The sequence below is a fragment of the Physeter macrocephalus genome, chromosome 8, assembly GCF_002837175.3.
Source record: "Physeter macrocephalus isolate SW-GA chromosome 8, ASM283717v5, whole genome shotgun sequence".
Classification (NCBI taxonomy): Eukaryota; Metazoa; Chordata; class Mammalia; order Artiodactyla; family Physeteridae; genus Physeter; species Physeter macrocephalus.
The window spans coordinates 15,123,320-15,144,178 of NC_041221.1; the positions used below are offsets into that span (position 1 = coordinate 15,123,320).

The following is a 20,859-nucleotide window of genomic DNA, read 5'->3' on the forward strand; positions in this document are numbered from 1 at the left end:
CCTTCCCAAGAGCACCTGGTTACATACATACACATGCATACATGCACACACGTTCCCTCACATGCATGCACGCAGACACACATAGATACACGTGTACCTTTACATACGTGCACACAGCACATTCCACCAGCTCCTCACGCCTGCAGGGACGTGGGATCCCAGCTCACTGAAGTGACCACTCAGGACTCCCAGGACCCTGCCCCAGGCCTCTCCAGGGGCTCTGCTTTGGGAAAACGCAGCAGAGAGCAGGCCGTCTGCAGTGGGGATGGAAAGGGCACCCAGTCCCTCCTGCCAGCCCATGGCCTTCCCTCATCCCCTGTTGAAAAGCAGCCTTCATGCTCACAGCAAATCAGTCCTGCTCTGTGGTGTGCACCATGGGGTGCGTGCCCTGGGGTCTGTGCCGTGGGGGGTGTGCACCATGGGGTGCGTGCACCCAGGGGATTAAACAGGACACGTGCCACCTGCTCCGAAACCTGCCGCATCAGCCTGAGCACCTTCCGTACCCCATCCTGGTGTTACCTGCTCTCATTCCCTGGAGGATGGTCCAGATTAACTGCCCTGGCCACACCCACGTGGCCTCTGGCTTCTCAGCTCTAGAGCCCACTACCACGTGAGCAGGGAATAGCCATGAGATTCTTTTTTTTTTAATTGAGGTGTAATTGACATAACATTAAAATAAGTTTCAGGCGTACAATGTAATAATTCGTTATTTGTATACATTGCAAAAGAATCACTACAGTAAGTCCAGTTTACATCCATTACGACACATACTTCCAAATTTTCTTCTTGTGGTGAGAACTTTTCAAGATCCACTCTCTTAGCTACTTTCAAATATGCAACACCCTATTATTAAGTACATGGCATCCTTGTGACTTTTTCATTTTAAGCTGGAAGCGTGCATCTTTCGACCCCTTCACCCATTTTGCCCACACCCCGCCACCCACCTGAGGCAACCACCAATCTGTTCTCTGTATCCATGAGCTCGGTTTTTTGCTTGGTTTTTTTGTTCGGTTTTGTTTTTTTTACATTCCACGGGTAAGTGAGATCATACGGTATTTGTCTTTCTCCGTTTAACTTATCTCAGCATAACGCCCTCTAGGTCCATCCATGTTGTCACAAATGGCAAGATTTCAATCTTTTTTATGACTGAGTAATATTCTATTGTGTGTATATACCACATCTTCTTTATTCACCCATCAGTGGACGCTTAGGTGGCTTCCATGTCTTGGCTGTTATGAATAACGTTGCAATGAACATGGGGGTGCCTATATCTTTTTGAGGTAATGTTTTCATTTCCTTTGGATTTCATTTCCTTTCCACCCAGAAGTGGAATTTCTGGGTCACCTGGTAGTTCTATTTTCCGTTTTTTAAGGACCCTCCATACTGTTTTCCATAGTGACTGCACCAGTTTACATTTCCACCAACAGTGCACAAGGGTTCCCTTTTTTTCCACACCCTCTCCAGCACTTCTTATTTCTCGTCTTTTTGATGATAGCCACTCTGACAGGTGTGAGGTGATACCTCACTGTGGCTTTGATATGCATCGCCCTGATGATTAGCAGTGATGGACACCTTTCTTGTACCTGTTGGCATCTGTATGTCTTCACCGGAACGTGAGCTTCTCTCTGGGAGTTTGGAGCACATACAGTGGGTGCCGGGCGATGCCAGCCCTCGAGTCCAGTGGCGTCAGCTAAACCTGCAGGGCAGACGCAGAGAGGCTGCCAGCCTTGCGAGGACTTAGCAGAAGGGAGCCCCAGGGAGCGTATTAGTTTTCTACAAACTGCGGCTTAAACGCACCCACGCTTAGCCCACCGTCTCTGGGTGAGAAGCCCAGGAGGCCAGCTCGTCCTCACACGCTGAGAGCAAGGACAGATGAGCTAGGGTGAGATCGGGGGCTCTGAGGACCCTCTTCCAGGCTCATTCGGGTCACTGGCTGCGTTCAGTTCTCTCTGGCCGTAGGACTCGGTCTTCTGGCCGCTGTCAGCTGGGGCTGCCCTCAGCTCCTGCCACGAGGTCACTCCATCTCTGCAAGAGAGAACCCTCACCTCCCTCACGCCAAATCCCCCCGGCTCCATCCGAGAGAACTCAGCTCTGCAAGGGCTGTGTGGTCGGGTCAGGCCACCCGCATGGTCCCGCATCCTAAGGTCGGCCGACTGGCAACCTCAGCTACGCTGAAAACGTGCCGTGGCACTGAGGCCTGGCCCAGGGGCCAGCTCCGAGTCCTGTGCCACGGGACAGAGCCGACCTCCAAGCCGGACGCCGGGAAGGGCAGCTGTCCTGGGCAGCAAGGCCAAGACGGCCACCACACGGCCCCCCAAACCTCATGGGGCGTAGAGCAACTTCTCCGGGACAGCGGGACGGAGGAAGAGACACAAAGACATCGGCCGAATGATTTCGCCTCCACCGGGTACCAGACACGGGCGGGTTCTGCAGAAAATGTGGGCGTTTCGCTGTTTCCACAGTTACTCACAGACAACCCGAATTCCTTCCTGATAAATTTGCTGTGACACATCCACCTGGACCCAGCTACCTTCAGAACGTTTCTTTGGAGTGACTAATAGGGCTCAGCGGCCCAGGTTCTGGAAAGCGCGTTGTTACGGGAGCCGCCGTGGCCGTCTGGCCCGGGGAGGGCTGTGGCCGTGTCTCTCCGCAGCGGTGTGGCGCTTCCCTGGTCCCCAACCCTAGGGACTGAGAGGTGGGCCCAGAGCGGGCGGGGGGGGGCCCTGCCTCAGTGTCCCTGCTGGCCAGTCACCATGTCTCTGGCGCCCAGCTACCTGGCACTGCCTCTAACCGGTACCCCACCCGAGAGGGCCGGGCGGGCAGGCGCACCCCGAGCTCGAGGGCAGGCGGGTCTAACCTGACCAGCGTCCAGGACCCACTGCCTGATGGAATGTCCGCTGGCAGCACAGGGGGGCAACGTCCTCGCCTTCGTGGGTCGTTCCCTTGCTCTCGGGCGCAGCGCCCTCACGTGGGGACTGGAGAACCTCAGCTGAAAACCAGGGCATGTGCCGTGTCTCACTGACCTCCTCACAGGACGCGCCCGCCCTTTTTACAGGCGGGGAGACTGAGGCAACGCAGAGCCAACGCCTGGCCTCTGGCTGCACGGCGGACAAGGTGGGGCTCCAGGAGCCTGGCTCTCCATCAGCGCCGTGTGGGGGCGGAGGTCCGAGGGCTCGGGCACTGAGGCGGACTCTGGAGACCCTGCCCACCGTTCAGTGCCCAGAACCCGAGGTCCAGGGGGGAGCCATCCCTCCGCCATGCTGCAGCCAAGCGGCCCAGAGAGGCGGACCAGGAGCGTCCAGCACGGGCTGCGCGAGAGCCCACGCCCAGGAGGGCAGCCCACGAGGCCAGGCGGAGAGGCCGGGGACCTCAGGGGCTTTGTGTCAGGAATGGCTTTCTGGGTCCACAAGCCTGGCCACCCACCCTGGCAACCACCTGCCCTGCACCAGCCGTGGCTCCAACCATAGTGCTGAAGGCTGGGCCACCGTGGCACAGCCCCTAGGAGGCCAAGGTCAGTCCTGGGGTGAGCAGGCAGGGCCAAGCTGCTGCCCCTCCTCCTGTAGGGAGTGACGTGGCCCCTCACCCACGCACTTGGGACCCACCGCTGCGTCCTCCGGGCACCGCTGGGCCCTCCAGGGCCACCAGCAGTTGCCTGCCCCCTCTCCCTCTGAGCACCGGCCCAGGGGGCCTTGTTCTTGGGTCCCAGAGACCCTCCCAGCCCTGACCCACCCTGTGGGCCAGGCCTGGACGGCAGAGCTGGGCAGAGCGCTGGGGGCTCTCGCTGTGGGTCCCTGTGCCGCCTGACGCTGGGCCTGAGACTCCTGGCTGCCAGGCGGCCACTGGGACCAGTGGGGAGAGAGGGCTCGGGAGGACCTGGGATCGGCAGGACCGAGAGGACCAGAACCTCCTCCAGGAAGGCCACTCAGAACGGCGAGGCCAGGTCACCAAACACAGGCCAAGGGAGAGGACAGGCTGCCAGGGACCTGGGATGGGGCGGGGTGGCCGGGGTAACCACGTAAGGGGGTCTCGGAGCTGGTGGAAGGGGCGTGACTAATAGGGCTCAGCGGCCCAGGTTCTGGAAAGCGCGTTGTTACGGGAGCCGCCGTGGCCGTCTGGCCCGGGGAGGGCTGTGGCCGTGTCTCTCCGCAGCGGTGTGGCGCTTCCCTGGTCCCCAACCCTAGGGACTGAGAGGTGGGCCCAGAGCGGGCGGGGGGGGGCCCTGCCTCAGTGTCCCTGCTGGCCAGTCACCATGTCTCTGGCGCCCAGCTACCTGGCACTGCCTCTAACCGGTACCCCACCCGAGAGGGCCGGGCGGGCAGGCGCACCCCGAGCTCGAGGGCAGGCGGGTCTAACCTGACCAGCGTCCAGGACCCACTGCCTGATGGAATGTCCGCTGGCAGCACAGGGGGGCAACGTCCTCGCCTTCGTGGGTCGTTCCCTTGCTCTCGGGCGCAGCGCCCTCACGTGGGGACTGGAGAACCTCAGCTGAAAACCAGGGCATGTGCCGTGTCTCACTGACCTCCTCACAGGACGCGCCCGCCCTTTTTACAGGCGGGGAGACTGAGGCAACGCAGAGCCAACGCCTGGCCTCTGGCTGCACGGCGGACAAGGTGGGGCTCCAGGAGCCTGGCTCTCCATCAGCGCCGTGTGGGGGCGGAGGTCCGAGGGCTCGGGCACTGAGGCGGACTCTGGAGACCCTGCCCACCGTTCAGTGCCCAGAACCCGAGGTCCAGGGGGGAGCCATCCCTCCGCCATGCTGCAGCCAAGCGGCCCAGAGAGGCGGACCAGGAGCGTCCAGCACGGGCTGCGCGAGAGCCCACGCCCAGGAGGGCAGCCCACGAGGCCAGGCGGAGAGGCCGGGGACCTCAGGGGCTTTGTGTCAGGAATGGCTTTCTGGGTCCACAAGCCTGGCCACCCACCCTGGCAACCACCTGCCCTGCACCAGCCGTGGCTCCAACCATAGTGCTGAAGGCTGGGCCACCGTGGCACAGCCCCTAGGAGGCCAAGGTCAGTCCTGGGGTGAGCAGGCAGGGCCAAGCTGCTGCCCCTCCTCCTGTAGGGAGTGACGTGGCCCCTCACCCACGCACTTGGGACCCACCGCTGCGTCCTCCGGGCACCGCTGGGCCCTCCAGGGCCACCAGCAGTTGCCTGCCCCCTCTCCCTCTGAGCACCGGCCCAGGGGGCCTTGTTCTTGGGTCCCAGAGACCCTCCCAGCCCTGACCCACCCTGTGGGCCAGGCCTGGACGGCAGAGCTGGGCAGAGCGCTGGGGGCTCTCGCTGTGGGTCCCTGTGCCGCCTGACGCTGGGCCTGAGACTCCTGGCTGCCAGGCGGCCACTGGGACCAGTGGGGAGAGAGGGCTCGGGAGGACCTGGGATCGGCAGGACCGAGAGGACCAGAACCTCCTCCAGGAAGGCCACTCAGAACGGCGAGGCCAGGTCACCAAACACAGGCCAAGGGAGAGGACAGGCTGCCAGGGACCTGGGATGGGGCGGGGTGGCCGGGGTAACCACGTAAGGGGGTCTCGGAGCTGGTGGAAGGGGCTCCGGGAAGAGCTGGCCGGGCTGGGGCTTCTCCACGGGCCAGGCTCAGACGTGGTGACGGGCACGGGCCCCTGCAGGACAGGCGGGGCAGCTGGGCCGCAGCCGGAGGAGTAGGCAGCCCGGCCCGATACTCAGCAGCTGGACCTGAGCTTGGAAAGGTGCCCGAGGGCGGCCGGGCTGCTTCCCCGTCAGTTGCCCGGGTGGGCGAGGGCTTGCCCTCAGGAGGGGCACAGTCGCCCCCCAGATGGAAGCAGTGACCCCAGCACCCCTCCCACACCTGCCACCGTGTCCCCACGCCCGGGGGGCTGAGTGTGTGGAATAACTGACTGGAGGGAGGGGTGGGGGGGGGACATGTCGCTGGCCTCCCTCAACCTCGTCCTCGTGACCAGGACGGGCCCGTTCAGCGGGGCTGGACGTCCCCCCGGGCCGTGCAGGGCAGGCCGGTGGCAGCAGCAGCCTGGGCCCCTCCCGACCCTGGGGGCCCTTGATCTGAGGGGAACTGGATAGGGCTCCTGTGGCATTTCAGAAACTCCCACAGCCGCGATTACCCCGAGCCCTGGAATCAGGACTCTCTTGAAGTCCCTTCCAACCCTCAAATCGGCTCCAGTCGCCGCCCACAGAGCCGCTCAGCCCGCCTGCAGGTCTGTAGGAATTCCGCGTCTCACGGCTGTTAACCCTCAGACACGCCGGTTCTGTTTAAGGCTTGGTTTGTCGGACAATTCTGAATTTTCTTCCTGCCAGAAGGCGGTTCCATCAAAGGGAAGGGGCGCTCCTCCGTGGCTGATGCTGCTGGGCCTCCCTCCCAGCTTCGGCCCACGGAGAGAGGAGGGGCCAGCAGACACCGGCGTGGGCGCGCACCGGCGGAGGGGGCGGCGAGCGCCAGGAGACTCTTCCCAGGGAAAGCCGGCAGGGCCCCGGGCCGGCTCCCGTACCACCGTCCCCCTTTCTGATCACAGGGACCTCACCGTACAAGTGGCGTGGTGGTGAGGACGCAGAAGTCCGCGAGACCTGGCTCTGCAGGGGAGGAGCTGGGGGGGCCGTGAAATGGGTGTCGCTCCAGGGGGCCCCTGAGGTCCCTTCCAAGCAGTGCTTTATTTATGATGCTTGGCTGCACCCTGTGCTCAGGGGGCCCTTCCGCCTCCTGGCCCGTCCCCGTGTTAGGCCACGGGCATCTAAGCAGTAGCGGCCTGACTTTGAGAGTCAGTGTCCTGTCTCTGGGTCTAAATCACCCCAGGCCAGCTGTGGCCCCAGGCCTTGCAATCCGGCTGTGGAAGAGGACCCAGGGCCCTGTCCCAAGCTCTGTGGTGTCCCCTCACCTCTAACCACGGCTCCCGTGTTGCCAGCAGAGTCTGCATCTGCAAACCCTCGCCGTCCGGGGTGGCCAGGCCACAGCCGTTCGGGAGGAGCGGGGAGCGGGTGGGCACCATGGAAGGGGCCGCCAACCAGATGAGGCGCTGGGCCCTCACTCCCGACGCAGTAGAGGCACGGTGGGAAAAGCAGGGGCGAGCCCAGGCAGGAACCAGTCGCCATGCCAGCGGGAAAACAGGGAACACACAGGAGCGTACGCGGTTTCACTGCCAAGCGTGAGTGTGCATTTCTAAAAATGTGAGAGTAGGGCTCGTCAGGATGGATGCTGGGTGCTGTTAAAAGCATTTTTGGCTTTTCTCCTCCTTCCCATATGGGACTCTCCGATGTGCTTCCTGGGTTCAGCTGGACAGCTTTCACATGATCATGCCAGACAGCACATCTGTCCACCCAGTGGTGCTAACACCTGCCAGGTGAGCAGGGGAAGATGCCAGAGGGGCCAAGTCACAAACCAACGCTGTCCTGACCCTGGCACCCTGCAGAGTCACTTACACGGGACAGCTTGTCGACACAAGTGCTAGGAAGATCCCTTTGACAGAGGAGAAGCCACAGGTGGGGTGACTCCGAGGCCTGGCCAGCACCACGGGGCACAGGTGGGACTCTGGAGCCGAGCCCTTTGTGGCTGGTCACCGTGTGCCTTGGCCCCATGATCGTGACCACTGTCATCATGGACCAGCCAGAGGCACTGATCCCCCAGACGGACTGACCTGAGAGGGACTGTTGATCCTCTCAGATAGAGAGACAGGCCCAGCCACACAGGGAAGTCACTGAAGTAGAAACACTGAAGTAGGAAACAGACAAATGAAAGATAATCAACAAAACAGAAAGCTGATTGCTTGGAAAGATCGATAAATTTGATAAAACTCCACATATACTAATTTTTAAAAAGAGAGATGTCACAAATTATTAATATCAGGAATGAAAGAGAAAACATGACTATAGATCCAACAGACACTAGACAAACAATAAGGAACAATAAAGAAACGCAATGACAAGAGAGAAGCATAAGCAAAGTCCTCACCGAACTGCCAACACAATAGGAATCACACTCGGAAGACCCTGGACTTACAGATTTCAGATTTGTTTTAATCCCTGGTTCTTAAACACTAATGTAGAGAATTCTTCTCTCTCCACTTCATTTTCCAAAAAAACGAAAAAAGGAAAGAAGAAAAGAAATATAATGACCATCTTTATAACAATAAATTTAGACAACTTACATGAAATAAACCAATTCCTTGATAGACACAAACTTTTCTAAACTAACTCAAGAAGAAATAGTCTGACATTTATTAAGGAAAATAAATTCATTATCCTAAAGGGCGTCACTGGAGAATCCTATCAAACATCTAAGAAAGAAGTAACACCAATCCTGTATAAACTCTTTCAAAATATGGAGGAAAGGGGAACACTTCACAACTCATTTTATGAGGCCAGTATTACCCTGATACCAAAACCAGACGAAGATATTAAAAGAAAAGCACAGACCAACATCCCTCGTGAATATAGACACAAAAGTCCTTAACGAAACATTAGTAAACTGAACCTACAAATTTAGAAAAAAGATAATATACCATTACCAAGTGGGTTTATCCCCAAAATGCAATTTTGGTTGAAAGTTTTTAAAAATCAAACAATATAATTCACCATTTTAACAGAATAAAGATGATGAACCCATTTGACCTCCTCAATAAATGCAGAAAATACATTTGGCAAAATCCAACACCTGTTTATGAAAATACGGTAAGAAAACTGGGAATTGAAGGTAGCTTTCTCAATCTAATAAAGAACATCATCAACAGAAAAAACAAAATTACCCCACAGCTAATATTGTATTTAATATGCAAACAGGAGACTTTCTCTCTAAATTCGGGAACAGAGCACAGGCGTTCAGTCTCACTCCTGCTACTTGACATCATACTGGAGGTTTAAATAGTGCATAAAGGTGAGAAAAGGAAATAAAAGAAATCTAGATTGGAAAGAAGTAAAACGGTCTATTCACAGGTGATATGATTGTGTACTTAGAAAATTCTACAGAATCTACCCAGAAAAAGCTGCAAGAACCAATAAGTGAATTTAGCAAGGCACAGAATCAATGTACAACGGTAAATTATAAGGCAGCACTTCCGGAATGGTGGAGCGGGGACCTCTGTAAATCTACTCCTTCTTAAAAGCAATGCAATCACTAGCAAAATTATCCAAAGTAACTTTTTCTGAGCTCTGGACATTAACCAAAGGATTACAACAATCTGAAGATTTTATTCAAGAAAAACTACTGTGCTTTGGTAAGAATAAACCACTGAAACATGCTATGACATTAATGAACCTCAACAACATCACGCCAAGTGAAAGAAGCCAGACACAAGAGCCCACATATTATATGATTCCACTTACATGAAACATCCTGAAAAGGCAAATATATAGCGAAAAGTAGACTAGTGGTTTCTTGGGGCTGAGGGATAGAAAGGGGGCTAACTCTAAATGGGCATGGGGGCTCTTACTGGGATAATGAAAAAGTTCTAAAACTGATTTGTGATGATGATTACACCACTCGGCAGATTTACTGAAAATTCCTGAACTGCATACCTGAATAGGATGAATTTTGTGTTACGTCAAATATACCTCAATAAATCTGTTTGTTTGTTTCTCTTAAGCTCTGCATAGCCTTTGCTATTCTCTCAGTTCAACACCTAGAATTCTGGACCTTCAAAGAAATGGGAGCCTTGGTAAATATGCCAGGCTCTCACCTGGGTCACTTAGAAAGTTATGCTCTAAAAGTAATGAAGAGCTGGTAATATACCAGTCTTCACAAAGGCATAAACCTAGATTTGAATTATATCAATCACTGACTGGAGAAAGGAATCCAGGCCTAAACTAACTGCCCACCGAAATAAAATTAAATCCTATAAAAAGGAAGATAACATTAAGAAGAACCGCTATAGTCTTTCACTAACAATGCCCAGCATTTAATAAAAAATCATCAGGTTAGTCAAGAGACAGGACTATATGACTCTATGGGGAAAAAAAATCAACAAGAGAAAAAGATCCACAAGTGGCCCTGGTTTTGGAGTTATCATACATGAACTTTAAAATAAATGTGGTTAATATCTCAAGAAAATGGAAGGTAAGATAGAGAACTGAATAAGAGAACTGTAATCTAGAAATTGGAGATCAAATGGAAATTCTAAAAATTAAAAATACAGTAACTAATAGTAAGAACTCAATGGGTGGAATTAACAGCAGATTGGACACAGCAGAAGAGAGGATAAATTCATTGGAAAATTGGTCAATAGAAAATGGTCAAGACTGAAGGGCAAATTAAAAACAGATAGAAAATACAGAAAAGAGCATAAGAGATAAATGGAACATGACGAAAATGTCTAACATATGTAAAATTTAAGGCCCAGACGGAGAATAAAGACAGAATGGAGCAGAGGCTATATTTGAGGAGCTAACAGCCAAGAATTTCCTAAAACCGATAAAAGATATATACTGCAGACTCAAAAAAGAAATCTACATAAGCCAAACAGGGTAAACACAAAAAGCACCACTCCTAGGTATATCACAGTAAAACAGCTGTAAACCAAAGGATGGGTCTTGAACTTCTCAACCCACCAGCGGTGGTGGTTTTTCCCCTCCGTCACCTCTGAGTACATCTAAACCAAATGGAATTAGTTTACAAAATGCCTCAGAATATTTATGCCTCCTCTTGACCAGCTGTGCGGTACTGAATTGAAAGGGCCCCCGGAATGTCATGCAACTCAGTTTCTGCTGGCACAGGAAGGCCACTCCACCTTCTCAGGTTTTCTTCCCCCACCTGTCCTCCCTGTGAGCATCTACCTCTTGTCTGCGAGGCTCTCGTGACACAGGATCCATTAGATCAGGTGTATGAAGGGAGCTCTGTGGACGCCACCTAGGGGAGCTGCTATCCTCAGGCTGGCTTCACTTTCCGAGAAATGACCGGACGTGCAGGGGAAGTAAGGACCCTCAGGGGAGTCGCATGGCTGGGCGGAGGCCACCGTGCACTCACAGCCTCTTTCCATCAAGGGGGCAGCTCTTGCCCAACAGCACGTGTCCCCCAACCTTCCTGCCACCCGGTGTCCTGGCCCCAGGCGGGCCCCTCGCCGGGGTCCCCTCTGTCCTGGCGCGCACTGGAGATGTGAATGGTGGTCCATGCCAAGTTGTCACAGCGCCCTAGGTTGTCATGAATACAAGCACTCTGCTGCCCAACATCCGCTAAGTTTATCCAGACCAGTGAGGCAGCTTTGGCTTAAAACCGTAAAAGGTGCCACTCTCCCAACCAACTTGGAACACACACTGTGACACACTGACTCCCGGGCATCGCCCGTTAATGGCGGGTTTTGTCATTTCTGAGTCCGGAAAGCGGAGAGTGGAGTTACTCTGTCGGACCCATGAGTGAGGAAAGGAAAATGTGAGTCCACGGTCTTCTTCTAAATGCATTTCTGAGGCTGTGAAAGCCCCGCCCCGCCCCCCAGAATAGTCCCACAAGAGCCACTGAGCATGAGAAAGCCACAGAGGGCTCGTCCACATGGAACCACTTAAGGCCTCCCGCAGCCTAAGAACATGTGGGCAGAGGAGGAAACAACACTTCTTTTTTTTTTAAATTTATTTATTATTTTTGGCTGCGTTGGGTCTTCGTTGCCGCGCACGGGCTTTCTCTAGTTGCGGGAGCGGTGTGCGGGCTTCTCACTGCGGTGGCTTCTCTTGTTGCAGAGCACGGGCTCTAGGCGTGCGGGCTTCAGTAGTTGTGGCTTGCGGGCTCAATAGTTGTGGCTCACAGGCTCTAGAGTGCAGGCTCAGTAGTTGTGGCGCACGGGCTTAGTTGCTCCGCGGCATGTGGGATCTTCCCGGACCAGGGCACAAACCCGTGTCCCCTGCATTGGCAGGTGGATTCTTAACCACTGCGCCACCAGGGAAGTCCCAGAAATGGCACTTCTTAACCCCTCTGGCGGGGCTGGCGGGGCCCACAGCCAAGGGCAGCTCCTTCCCTCACTAAGGGCACACTCACATCTTCAGGAATCGCTGGCCCCCCAGGCCTCAAAGTGCGTCTGTGCTGCCCACCCCCACACTCTTCCCACAGACTCCTAGGAGTGACCCTGGCAGCTGGCTTCCTCCCGGACACCCCTCAGGGCCGTGAGCCCCCAGCCTCGGACCTCAGCCAGGCCCCTCACGGGATGCTGCACGGGTCGGGCAGCGTGGCAGTGCAGGCAGCAGCCCGGGGCCAGAGCTGCCAGGGCGGCTGGACTCAGGACACCTGGCTGGGGCGGGGCTGCCCCGGGCTCCCCTCTGTATCCTTCTGCACCTCAGAATCCTGGGGGAACAGCCATGCAGGAGCAAAAGGGGGCGGCTCCTCAGGCCCAAGGGACCACAAAGGCTAAGTGATGCCTCCAGAGCTCTCTAAATACAGCCACAGCGGAGGCGCCGGTGGTTTTCCGGGGATCACGGGGTGTCTGCTTTTGCTGCGTCGGACACCTCGCAGACCCCCGGCCGAGATGGGCTGGACGCAGAGGGCAGCTCTGAGGGTCTTGGTCCCCACGGATCTCCACAGAATATCGGGGCCCTGCAAAGCCTGCATCTGAGGCTCAGTATCTACTGGTTCAGCGGCCCCCTCCCCGCGCCGAAGCCGGGCCCTGCCCCGCAGGTGCAAAGGCACAGGAGGCCGGCGTCGCCTCCCAGGCTGAGGTTCTCTTCCCAGGAAGGTTACCTGTGCCCTCGGGCCTGTCTCCTCTGCAGCCCAGGGCGCCGGGCAGCAGGTGCCGTGAGCCGTGGGCGTGCCGTGTCTGGCAGGAGGTGGGAAGCCATCGAGTGACTGATGCTGTCATGACCGCCTGGATAGGCAACCAGAGCGGCAAGCACGCCGGTGCTGATGGTCCCCCACGGAGGACGGGGTGGGCACGCAGGCTCCCAGCAAGGCCGCGAAGTGCCCGGCCTCCCCCGAGCCTGGTGCCCCCGGGGCAGAGCCGCGAGGCCCGGCCGCTCCCGGTCCTCGGGAGTCGGGAAGCGTCTCTCTACAGGTGAGGAGGGCCACAGACACGCGGCCTCGCTCCGGAGCCCAGGGCGCCCAAAGCCCGCAGGGCGCTTCCCACTGACACCTCCGACGCCAGGGGTCCAAGCGCAGGGCCGCCGGCACCCAGCCCGCCCTGCTCCCCGCCCCTCCAAGCTGCCGCTGAGGCGCCGAGACACGGGGCGGGGGGCTCTTCCGAAGGGTGGAAGGTGCGCCTTCAGAACCCAAACGGCCTGCCGGGCCTGTGCTTCTTCCTGGAAAGGGGACGCAAGGCGCGGCAACTCGCCTCTCACTTTGGGGGGACATCCCGGCTCACCCCTGGCCCCCGGCCCTACCACCTGCCTGAGGCGCAGCTCTCTGCATGTCACAGGCTCCCCTCCCACATCGGGGGCGCACGTGTCCTAAGGCGCTCCGCTCACAGCCTCCTGGCTCGTCCGGTCCGGTGCCTGACGTCCCCACTGCAACGGGCCTATGTCCTGTCCTGGGGGACGTCCAGGGGCCCAGTCTCCTTGACTGTGTTAGGACAGAGGGGAGAGCTAGCACAGCCCTGAGGCCAAACCGTAATGAGCGCTATGGCCCCACCCACGTGACCGCAAACCGTCTCTGATACTCTTCTTCTAACTGGGATGTAAAAGAACGTGATCACTGATCCACGGCCTTACTAACCTGCGACAAGGATGTCACAAGGATGTCACACCTGGCACAGCAGCTGCAGCTGGGCTGCTCCCTGGTTAAGCCTCAGGGGTCCGCACTCTCCAGGACCAGCCAGTCTCCGCAGCCCTTGTCACCACAGAGACCGACAGCCCACCCCGCCTGCATCCTCCAGGTCGTGACCTCCAGGACAACACTTAGTTTGCGGTCTACCTTCTGGGCCACGAGGGGGCAGTGTCCAGGCTTCCCCTTCGGCTTCCTGCTGGGCTGTCTGTGTCCACACCGGCAGGGAGCCCAATGTGCAGTTACTCCAGTGGCCAGCTGCGCACTTGGGGACAAGGAAAATGACCACTGAGTGGTCTGACCAACACTTTGGCCAGGATTCTTTTATTACCTGGCCTGGTAAACCCCTCCCCCAACAGGGAGGCCATGGTGACATCGTGGGTCTCCAGGGGTCAGTGTCCACTCAGATTCTGCGTCCAATTGTCCTCAAAACGTCTTGACAGTTCCCTACCAGAGCGTTCGGGCCACCCAAGTAAATGCTGTAGGTCTCTGGGAGAATCGGGGAGCCTCACAGTAAAAACGGGCCAAGGCGTGGCCCGGTCCTTCCTCCTGGCCGCCCGCCACCTCTGCAGTCAGTGGTTCCGAAGGGAAACTCGTGCAGTCTGGGAACGGAGTCGGGATCCCGCCTTTTCACTGGAGGCCCTGCCCTCGGCCTCTTCGTTCCTTCCTCTGCCATCTAGCAGGGCGGCTTCGGCACTTCTATTCTGCTCACTGTGGGCCAGAACTTTCTGCGGGCCTCTGTGAGTCATCCCAGAATTGAGTGTGCCCTGGGACCTGAAGACCTGCCAGGAGATTAAATCCTAAGTTCCGAGTAAGTGCCTCCAAGTTGAGAATTCCTGCTTTCACAGTCTTCTGTTCTGGCCTCTGGGTCAAGGACCCTCAAATCCAACCCCGGGACTGCTGCCCGGCGCTGGCAGGTGGGCCGGCTCTCCCGCAGCTCCTCTGACGTACGACCTCTGTCCTTCTGACCCGGCCCACAGGTCCCCATCAGGTTACACTGGACTCTCTCCCAGTCATTGGCCTGGCAGCCAGGAGATGGGCTGGGGTGGCCTCCAAGGCGGGCATCGGTTGCCTTGCGGCAGGGAGGCCCCTGCAGCAACTCCCAGCACAGTGAAGCGCTGGCTCTCCCAGGGAAGAGTGGGGCCCCGCAAGCTCTGAGGGCTCAGGAGTCTGCAGAGCCTCATCCTCGGGGCTTCCACCCGGATGTCCCCACCCAGGTTCAGGGTCTCGGGTTTACTCGGCCGGGGCCTGACCGTCGCAGACCAGCGATGGCCGAGCAGTCACCGCGCCTGGGGCCGGGTGCGCCCACCCTTCTCACCCACTGTGCAGCCCTCAGTTCTTCCCCCGAAGGAGGCGGGATCTCTTTTTAGGACAAAGAGACCCCTGGTGCTCACTCTGAGCCCTTGGCCGCTGGCTGACTGCCTCAGTCTCCTGTTGCCCCCGGCAGGGCCATCGGTGTAACTCAGCACCAGCCAGGTAGACCCCCGACCCCTTCAGACTCCTGGGTCGTCATACCTGCAAGGTGCTCCTTGTAACAGGACATTTTCCCAGGTCACCCTTGGTGGAATCTGGCAATTGGGCCTCCACCTTGCGCCAAGAACTCCCTGCCTGCCCCACACCAACCGGGACAGAGTCCCCAGTGCTGGGAGAGGCAGCACCAATGCCCCCCGCACTCCTGTGTCCACTGGGGCCCTCCGAGAAGGAGGCACCAAGGCAGGCGGGGTGTGACTAGAGATCTACTGGGGCAATGGCTGCAAAAGGATCCAGGGGAGGAGGCTGAGGATGATGGGGGAGCCCTCAGACCAGAGGTGAGACCCCTGGGAGGACACGGGGAGGGCGCTGGGGAAGGCGAGTGGCCGCCCACAGAGCAGCTCCTAGACTGTCCTGGCCATGTTGACAGGGACACCTGGAGCCAGCTTAGCCCCTTAAAGGGTTTGAGTCTTGTAGGAGTGGGCCTGCGTCCATAGCCCTGGGAGCAGCCCGCCTGGGAAGTGTTGCCCCAGAGAGCACAGGTGGACCCAGCGGGGCGGCACCGTGCGGGGCCCTAGACGGCAGTACTCCAGGGACAGGGAGCCTGGGCTCGTGCTCCTGGCCACCATGCAGCTGCCACACTCAACACACTTGCACACAGACACACACACTGCACATCCACCCACACACTCATACACAGATACACACACTCACACAGCCACAGCCCCACCTCTGTGCCCCCTGGCTCCGGCGCCCATCCACACGGGAAAGGCCCCTGGGGAGGAGACAGTGACTGGTGCTGCCAAGGGACGGGTGGGCAGTGGGCGGGGGAGTAGGCACTGATGGGGGCCCAGCCGGAGGGGCTCCGGGAGGGGCAGCCGGTGGAAGGCAGCATGCTGGAGCCAAGGTGTAACTTGCAAGCCCTTCAGAGGGCAGAGCGCGGCGTCCTGTCTCGAGGCTGCAGGGGCTGCGTGTCCCTCCTCTTCTGCTTCAAGTCACTACTGCTGGGCTCACTGAGGACACAAAGACCCCTGGCCTCGGCCACCGTACCACCCCGGCAGGAGATGGGGCCCAGCTGCATCAGAATCAGGGCACAGACGGAAAGAGGTGGTCAGGAAGACCAGCGGGGCTGCACGCAGTGGGGAAGTCCTCCTGGGCACACACAGGTGACCAGGAAGCGCTGGGGTCTCTCTCCTCTTGGGTGGAGGGGCTAAGTCAGAGATGTGCAAAGCTGCTCATCTGAGGCTGGAGCCACATCTCCTGCTGCCTGGGCCCCCTTCAAGGATGGCGGTGGCACGCCCTATCCCAGAGCCCAGGGACCTCACCCCCAGTCCCGCCTGCACACTCCCTCGAGGAGGGGCACTGGTCCTGAGGGGCTGCCGCTCCAGGGTGGGTGGGGGAGTGGCGATCCCCACCGCAGCCCTGACAGGGACCCTTCTCACCCTCTCCCAGACTCGGCTAAGGTAGGGCCATCACAGTGGCCCCAGGGCCCAGCCCCAAGAGCACCTGTGGGGTTCCTGCAAGGAAACCGGGGCCCAGCCAGCACCACTAGGCCCTCGCTCCCCAACCAGAGCGCCTGAGGCTCCCACTGTCCTGGCTGCCCTTGCCCCTCCCCGGCGGCCTTTCACCTCTGAGGGGCGGGGACCCCACAGCGGGACACACGTTGTGATCAGTGGGTCACAGAGCTGCGTGTCCCCGCCCGAGGAAGAACACCCCAGCCCGCAGGTCCTGAGCAAGGGGGACAAGGCGAGGGGACGCCGGGCAGGAGGACCCTGCGGCCTCCCAGGACTGCTCCTCCAAGGGGCGAGTGAGTGGGGAGTCCCAGGCGCCCCAGGCCCCGGAGTAGACCCGCAGGTCGCGGGGAAATGGGCGGGGGCGGGCAGCAGGCAGGGAGGTGGGCGGGCGTCCAGTCGGAGCAGCAGTCCGAGGGCGGGGAGGGGTCCTGTCTTCGAGGGGCCGCTCTCCCGCCCCGTCCCCCGACTCCCCGAACCCTGCCCCCTCCGGGCCCCTCCCGGCCCCTCCCGGCCCCTCGGGTCGCCTGTGGCCCCGCCCCGCCTCCATGCGCGGGACCGCAGCGCCTCCCGGTGGCCTCTGGGGGCGCGGGGCGGGGCGGGGGCGTGGTCTAGCAGCGGCCCCTCCCCCTGCCCACTCGGCGGGCGCCGTCTCGTACCAACTGGACCCGGAGCCTCTGCGCTCGGGAAGAGTCCGGCGAGGGCGCCCGACGCGCGGTCAGGTAAGGCCCTGGGCAGCGCGGTCCGCCTCGGCGCCGGGACGCGGGGACTTGGCGTTCGCCGGGGGACGCGCCCGCCGCGGTGCCCCCACTTCCACCGCCGGCCTCGCTCGGAGCCCCCGGGCCCGCGCCTGGGGCGCCTCGCGCGGGGGCCCGTCCGTATGTCCCCGCCCCTCCTGGGGCCGAGCTGGGCTCCCGGTTCCCGGCGCGGTGCTGAGGTCACGGCGCCTGCCGTCCCTGCCCGGGTCCCCATCTGCAGCCAGACCCTTGGCCGCTCCTGGGAGACTTGGTTCTGTCTCGGGCCCGGGGACATCTCCGGAGGTTCAGGAGCCCAGCTCACTCGCATGGGAGGACCCCCCACACACACACGGAACTGAGCACAGGGTCCCCAAGGGTGCTGGCCCCCCTCCTCCGCTCGGCTGAGAGGGAGCGGATGTCCCTCCTCCCCCTGGAAGGACTGGCCCCTAGAATGAGCTCTGAGGGGCCAGCTTCCCGGGCACTCGGGCTACAGGGGTGGAGGGGGGTCTCTGCTACCCGGAAGCAGGGTGAGCAGGGAGGGGGAGAGCACAGGTCACACCCCACCCTCCCCAGGAGTCAGCAGGAGCCCAGCCTGCCCCTATTCCTCTGAGGCGGGAGGGGCGCACGGGCATCCCCCCGACAAAGTCTGCTAAGGGAGACTAGGGGCGCTGAGCAGGACACAGGGAGGGAGGTGGGAGGCCAGGCGGACTGTGCCAGGGCGGCCCCCCTGCTGGTCGGGCCCCACACCGCCCCAGGGCTCCTCACGGGCCCAGCAGAGCCGGAACAGGGCCCAGCGCCCACTGAGGGGGTGGGGAGGTCAGCCGCTGAGAGTATCAGCTGATGCTGGTAACGACAATCATAAACGGCAAGGCAGCGCCCTGGGGTGCCTGCCATCCTGCCCGGGGCCCGGAGAATGGTCCTTTGAACCCAGGGAGAAAGCTGATGGCCCCCACACCTCCAGGTCACCCAACTGGCCCCAAGGGAAGGATCTACACTTGTAGCAGGACACCCAAAAAGAAGGAGGCTTGAGGTACACAGATTTCCCTGCGTTTTGTTTCCAGTAAAGGAGTTCTGGCTTGGAGGCCATCTTACGTTGGGGTTTATTCCCAGTCTGCCTCACCAGGGCCGGGAGGCTGGACGGGCCCTGGAGGCTCCCAGGAGGGAGGGAAGTGGTCTGCCTTTCTTTCTGTCCTTCCGAGGCAGGAGAGCTGGGCGGGGGAGAGGGCCTGGGCCCCCGGGGCATAGGTGACTGGACGGGCCGGATGCAAGGGGCGCAGATGTGTCCCCTTGGCAGGACGTGGGTCTCAGTGGGCCACTGGGAAGCTGCCACCCTGGGCTGATGAAAGTGACCTGGGAGGCCTGTGAAGACCGTGGCAGGTTGGGGGCGGTTGTTGGGCATGTCCACATTGGAAACTACAGGGAAGGCAGCATCCAGGTGAAAGCCAGGCTCCAGCCGCTGGGTCACCTCACCTGGTCGGGTGGAGCGCGGCCCTGCGCCAGGCAGGGCAGAGCCACGCCCAGCAGACTGCATCGCCAGCCAGCACAGGTAGCTCTGTTGTGCAGCAGGCCCGCCTGAGGTCCCTCAGGTGTCAGATGAGCTCCCTGGGATGGGCCGGTGCCTGGGAGAGGAGCAGGGCCCAGGGGTCTTCCCGGGGCCTCAGCAGAGGGTGTGGGCCAAGCCCAGCCTCCTCTCTGGCGTTGCTTTTTCATCTGTAGAACAAGGTCTCCAGGTACACAGGGTATAAGGAGACCGTGTTTGCGGCCACGAGTGCTTTACAATGCTGGGAAACCTAGCTCTTGTGAGTATTTTGAGAAAAACTCAAATAGTTTGATTCTTTTCCTTCTAACACGGACCCGTGTTCCAGTGAGTCTCTCCTTCCTGTGGCTCCTTTCAAACATTTGTTCACAGCCAGGGGGCCCTGGTGTGGGGCACCCCTGCAAAGAAGCAGGGTTTCTGGAGTGCTGCTCACTGAACAGGACCTGGGGGGCCGGCCCCGCCCTGAAGCACGTGCTGGGATTGGGCCAAATCAGAAAGCAACACCCTGCAAAGACCGGGTGCGGATCCGCCCGGAGACCGGAACAGGCCGGCAGCCCCACGCCCCGCCAGCGAGTAGCCTGCGGGGGCCCACTGTAGACCCTGTGACGGGCAGACGGGGAGTGGGCATCCAGCTGTGGGGGGCTGCTCCTTGGAGAGCAGAGTCTGGGTCAAAAGTTCTGAAAAGTGTCAAGGCTTCCAAACCTGTTGTCAGAGCCACCAGAGGAGTGGAGACGGGCCCTGGTGCTCTGGCTGTGGACAGTGTCTGGTTTTCTGTCCAGTTTGCCAGTTTCATAGATGAGGGATGGTGCCTTTTTGGTTTGTCTGCATGTCCTTGGTTTTTATGCCGCTCGATCACTGACCATTTGTACTACTGTTACTTTCCTGGTTATGATTTCCCCATCTGCCTAATGGCTGCTCATTTTTTACTACTTTGTAAGAGATTTTTTTCCCCTAATTTTTTAAAATTGTGGTTAAATACACGTAACATAAAATCTACCATCTGAATCATTTTTAAATGTAGAGTTGAGTGCTATTAAGTACCTTCATATTGTGATACCATCACCACCATCCATTTCCAGAACTCTTTTCATCTTGCAAAACTGAAGCTCTGTCCCATTAAACACTAACTCCCCAATCCCCCCTCCCCTAGCCCCTGGCAACCACCATTCTACTTTCTGTCACTGTGATTTCTGAGATACTCTAAGTACCTCATATAAGTGAATCATACAGTATTTGTCTTCCTGTGTGTGGCTTTTTTCACTCAGTATAATGTCCTCAAGTTTCATCCATGTCATAGCATGTGTCAGAATTTCCTGCCTTTTCGAGGCTGAATAATATTCCATTGTATAGATGGACCACATTATGCTTATCCATTCATCCATCGATGGACACCTGAGTTGCTTCCACATTTTAGTTATTCTGAGTAATACTGCTATGAACATTGTTGTACAAATATCTCTTTGAGACCCAACTTTCAATTCCATTGAGTCTGTATATCCCCAGAAGTAGAACTGGTAGATCATATGGTAATTCTATTTTTATTCTTTGAGGAGCCACCATACTATTTTCCATACAGCTCTACATTTGTACATTCCCACCAACAATTCTAATTTCCCACTCTCCAACATTTCTTGTTTTCTGATACTGTCCATCCTATTAAGTGTAAGGTGCTATCTCATCGTAATTTTGATTTCCACAAACATGATGTGTTTTCTTTGCTTGTTTAGGCTTCCTTCTCTTTCTTTTCTCTTTATTCTTCATTCTCTCTTCCTCCAGTTTCCATTCGGTTCTACCCCCACTCACCACTGGTATCTTAAAGCTCACTTCCTTCCCCGCTTCATCTCTCTTGCTACTTCGAGGAGTGGCTATTACAACACGTCACAGTGGAGCAACATTCAAAATGCTCCTCTAGGGCTTCCCTGGTGGCGCAGTGGTTGAGAGTCCGCCTGCCGATGCGGGGGA

At 58.2% G+C, this 20,859-nt stretch overlaps 1 protein-coding gene across 3 annotated transcripts in view; it reads left to right on the forward strand.

Annotated features, from left to right (window-relative positions):
- Positions 1-17,258: 17,258 nt before the first annotated feature.
- Positions 17,259-20,859, forward strand: part of COL6A2 (collagen type VI alpha 2 chain) — a 36,997-nt gene continuing 33,396 nt past the window's right edge. For 2 of the 3 annotated variants that reach the window (XM_055086476.1, XM_055086478.1), the window contains exon 1: positions 17,259-17,345. The gene's annotated coding sequence lies outside the window, so the exon portion shown is untranslated. Of the gene's footprint in view, positions 17,346-18,274; positions 18,391-20,859 lie in introns of those variants that run through there. The other variant, XM_055086477.1, reaches the window with a different exon arrangement.